The sequence below is a fragment of the Periplaneta americana genome, chromosome 7, assembly GCF_040183065.1.
Source record: "Periplaneta americana isolate PAMFEO1 chromosome 7, P.americana_PAMFEO1_priV1, whole genome shotgun sequence".
In the NCBI taxonomy this organism is placed as follows: domain Eukaryota; kingdom Metazoa; phylum Arthropoda; class Insecta; order Blattodea; family Blattidae; genus Periplaneta; species Periplaneta americana.
In genome coordinates this window covers 142,374,613-142,379,626 of record NC_091123.1, presented here as the reverse complement: position 1 = coordinate 142,379,626, position 5,014 = coordinate 142,374,613, and the positions used below count along the sequence as shown (strand labels likewise).

Below are 5,014 nucleotides of genomic sequence, written 5' to 3'. Positions count from 1 at the left end.
GGTTAGGTTAGTTTAGGCTTTTAATGTGCCTTGCATATACTTACTAAGTGAAGTGAAATGTCCGTTTCGCGTTCATTTTGAAGTTAACGAGTTAAATAATCACTTTTGGATTACCTACATCGATCAATTCTTTCCCATTTTTACCTATTTTCTAATGTTTGTTCAAGTCAAGTGACATCTTCACATTCCAAACTACCTTTCCTCTGAAAATTAATTATTTTTCCACTTTTTCGTCAAAAAAACTTTCAGTGTCGCGTGCTATAGAAACCCTATACACGTATGTCTACGTATATAAGTACTATATACATATGTACCAATATTTACACATGTTTATCTTTCAACATTGATCTGTTCTGTATCCATCCATATAAGCACCTGGTATAATGGGTATCTACCAGTCAAGTTGGTCTGAGAGTGTTACTAATAATATTTATTTATTTATACTGGCAGAGTTAATGCTATAGGGCCTTCTCGTACACTCTACCAGTTCACAAAGTATGCAAGCAGTGAAATTTAACAAAAAGTGTTTTATGGCTACAAAACGCTGCACTGCTTGGATGTTATTGTTTTAATAATTTACTTTAGTGACGTACTATACATACTATAATCACTTTTTTGAAATAATATCTAATATTGAGGGCATCATGCCAGGAGTGTGTAACAACAAAACTTCAAGTTTACATTAGAGACATATAAATATGGAATGATTTTTTCTATCCTTGTCTACATAACAAGTTTCTTTACACACAAAATAAATAGGCGAATTTTCGTAAGGTCGAGGATCAGTGACAAGTTAGGTTTGGTTTCATCAGGCTTTCGGTACGTCCTGCACATATGCTTTTTGGTAGATAGGTACACAAATACATTTACCCTGGACCGAAGAGAGAAGTGCTTTCCCTCGCAGTGGAACACAATGGTTGTACCACTGGGTTATGTGGTGTTTTTTGTGCGACAATATCTGAGAAAATCATCTGTCAGGTATACAAGAAATGAAGGTATTTGAATGCGGGTTGAGTGGATTTGTATCTTTCGTAGTGTTCATATCTTGTCGTTAGGGTGGTGTGCTAAAATTTTGAGCTTACTTTCAATGATACAAGTACATATTATTTTCTCCCGTGTGTGGTGTGTGGGATCGAACATTCATCGAAATAATAAAATAGTAGGTCTACTCACCATTACATCAGACGATCGATGTGATCATCCTCTGCTCTTAAAGATGCGTCAGAGCTGTTGGTAAGATTACGAGGAACTGCTTGTAGTCCATTTTGCTGTATTGCAGAAAACCGCTTGACGTATATTTTCCTTTAAATCCTGCAGATTTGTGTATAACTTTTGCCTAAGTGCAGTCCACAAATAGTCACGGGGAATACCATGTGTTCACTTTTTTTTTTTTTTTCCACTATTAAAACTGTTTGTGATTATGGAACGTGTATGATGGGATTTTTTGTAACGAAATTTCTCCTTACAGATTTTCTATTAATTTTTTCTCACAGAACTGTCGTAAATGAACATTATTTGTTATAAAATATCTCGAATCCACTTCATATTACATAATGAAGCACGCAGAGAGCAATAAACATGTCAACTCACTGCCACTCACACAACTGGACTGAGTACGAAACCGGTTATGACTCGCGGCAGCCGACTTTGGCGACGCCAGAAACATAGTTCGATCAGTGAAGATTGTTTACGATAAACCTAACAGGAGAACATCCGATCCTTATTTATCTCTATGTTTATATTTATATGTTTGTATTTAGAAGTGTATTTTTATCATTATATCTATATTTACGTATTTACTGTTGCTTGTATAGTTGAAGCAAGTAAAGCGATTGGGTTGGAAGTAAATCCCGAAAAGACTAAGTATATAATTATGTCTCGTGACCGGAATATAGTACGTAATGGAAGTATAAAAATTGGAGATTTATCCTTCGAAGAGGTGGAAAAATTCAAATATCTTGGAGCAACAGTAACAAACATGAATGACACTCGGGAGGAAATTAAACGCAGAATAAATATGGGAAATTCCTGTTATTATTCGCTTGAGAAGCTTTTGTCATCTAATCTTCTGTCAAAAAATCTGAAAGTTAGAATTTATAAAACAGTTATATTACCGGTTGTTCTGTATGGTTGTGAAACTTGGACTCTCACTTTGAGAGAGGAACAGAGATTAAGGGTGTTTGAGAATAAGGCCCTTAGGAAAATATTTGGGGCTAAGAGGGATGAAGTTACAGGAGAATGAAGAAAGTTACACAACACAGAGCTGCACGCATTGTATACTTCACCTGACATAATTAGGACCATAAAATCCAGACGTTTGAGATGGGCAGGACATGTAGCACGTATGGGCGAATCCAGAAATGCATATAGAGTGTTAGTTGGGATGCCGGAGGGCAAAAGACCTTTGGGGAGGCCGAGATGTAGATGGGAAGATAATATTAAAATGGATTTGAGGGAGGTAGGATATGATGGTAGAGACTGGATTAATCTTGCTCAGGATAGGGACCAATGGCGGGCTTATGTGAGGGCGGCAATGAACCTCCGGGTTCCTTAAAAGCCAGTAAGTGTCTCCCTCTCTCCAGTCGTTCGTCCGTGGACCTACATACATGTAAACTCATTGTATTTTGCCTCATGTCCTTTCAACCGACAATTGATTCCTTTCCTTCTTCAATACCTAGCCTACCTGTCCATCTAAAAATCCATCAAATATTTAATCTGTTTTATGTTAATTAAAAAAATTCACGCAAAAGGGCACACTAAGAATGAAGACTATTGTCGGAGATAAAATGTTTTTATAATGCGTTATCTCGTTTCAAATTTTACAATTATGCTAGATTTCCTGTCGGTAGTTTCTTTGAGATTTCTTTGCACTTAACCTGCTTTAGATTTTCGAAAACTTTCCTCCTATCATCACCTACGGAAACATAAATTTATAGCATATAAGTAATGAACCTTGAAAGTCACTATTAATTTCAATTGTAAATGAACACAACGAGTGGCGTCCTTAATTTAACAGTATATACAGTAAATAAATAATCAATATACAATTCGTAATAATGAACTTACTTTGAAAGTTTGTGCATTTCATAAGGACTTTGTTGAAATGTGGTTAATTATTGAAATGACGAGTACAAATAAATTGGATGGGACTCAGTAAACAAGCAATTCTTTCGTCTTCAACAACAAAATAATCACATTCCCATTTCCTTTGGAAGTAGTATTTCTTCACGTGTTTAGATTTTGTCATGTTCCAGTTCTCTTTAAACTATAGTATGCGTATTGTGTATTTATTTTCTATTTATTTATATATTTATTTGGCTGGAGTGTGTTAAAATGTTGAATGACGCATTGACATTTGGTCATATAGCTATCACTCACTTATCAACGTACAATTTATTTTCATATTACTAGTAAAACCAGTTAAGACCAGTAATGCAAGTGTCGTAAAAAGAGGAATTAAAACTTTATTAATACACGAAAAATCATATTAAATTCTTCAAATAAAGTAATTGCCTGCAAGCAACACTTCGGACTTATTCCATTTTAGTAGAATACAGAGCACGGAAAGACAAATCGGGGACTGTACTTAACTTATTTTACACAAAAGTGGACTTAATGGACTTTACTAGTAATAGGACGATATATACATAGGTAGACCTTCTTACATTAGGCCTATATGCACACATAAATTTTAAAATTTATTTTACATGTCTTTTACATGTCTTTTTCCCTCAGTCATTTTTCTCTTACTTTCTAAAGATGTGTTCCTAAGGATTTTATTATCTGTTCATTTGTAATTCTTGATAACATATTGTGTACCTGCCGCCGCGAGAATTAATGTTCATGCAGCCGAGCGCAACTACAACGTTATGACCGCACTGGTAGAAAAATGAGTGGGGTAAAAGGGATGGTAAGGCAGTCGCTCTGAGAAGCTACAGTTCTGCAGGTCTGGTTAAAATGCACAGCAAGTGATAAATTAGGTTTTATCACCAACCGAGAATCAAATCCAAGCTCTCTCAATTTGTAGCAGGGCCACAGAGGGCTACCAATAGTGAAAATACATGAATATTCTGAAGCAGGTTAGTGTTAGAAAGCAGCGCTGTCCCTATATATTTTACATAATGACATAATGTGACCACCTTCGAACTTCTGATTCTCGCCGCATGACGACAATCATGCAGTTCAGTTCCGGGAATCTATGCGAGTTGCGGTGAATGGGACAGCGTGTTGTTGTTGCGGGAAGCTATAATTTCTGGAAATCCATGTCTGAAATAATTGTATAGTTGTGACCTCAACATAACAGCTTCAGCGTGTGAGAAATTGATTTTCTCTATTTTGGACACGCTTTCACTGTAACCTAGAAACACAACGTTCCAGGATTGGACGGCGTTACTTGAAAGATTCCTAGATTTGGATATTTTATGACATCTCAAATTCCTTGCATTTTAGTAGTATATTACTGTACCTGCAATTATTTAGAACGGTTGTAAATTAACTTAGTAATGATACTACTACTGGGTGTTCAGTTCAAAATGTGTCATGGCTCGCTGTATGCCGTCACGTGGCTAGCCGATGAGCCTAGAGATTTCAATCTTCCTACACTTCCGCAAAGGCGTATTACCTAAATGCGAGAGAAGTTGCCTAGCAAGTACGGCGTTCATTCTGAAGATTACTTACCGATACGTACGGTAACGCCAGTAGTGGCAAGAATGTGAACTGTTTGGAAATACGTGCTGTCGGGATATGGGGAGAGGATTAAGACGATTACTTACGTATTTGTTGACATTAACTTCTACGGTCAACATGGACACGGAGCATTTGATTTGTGTTGTGGAATGTTGCCGTACGCAACCGATGATAACAAATACCCTGCGTACGACTTGCCGGCGCAAAACACAGTTCGAAAGAGGTTATGGTAGCACACAGACCGTACAGACCGCCATCTGTTGCTACGATGTTCAAGTTATACCGTACACGTTCTCAAGTTCAGATTGAAGAACGCCTTAAATAATAG

At 36.7% G+C, this 5,014-nt stretch overlaps 1 protein-coding gene across 1 annotated transcript in view; it reads right to left on the bottom strand.

Annotated features, from left to right (window-relative positions):
- Positions 1 to 1,352, bottom strand: part of LOC138703498 (uncharacterized) — a 112,730-nt gene extending 111,378 nt beyond the window's left edge. Inside the window, exon 1 of the mRNA XM_069831400.1 lies at positions 1,174 to 1,352. The gene's annotated coding sequence lies outside the window, so the exon portion shown is untranslated. The remainder of the gene's footprint in view (positions 1 to 1,173) is intronic.
- Positions 1,353 to 5,014: the final 3,662 nt, after the last annotated feature.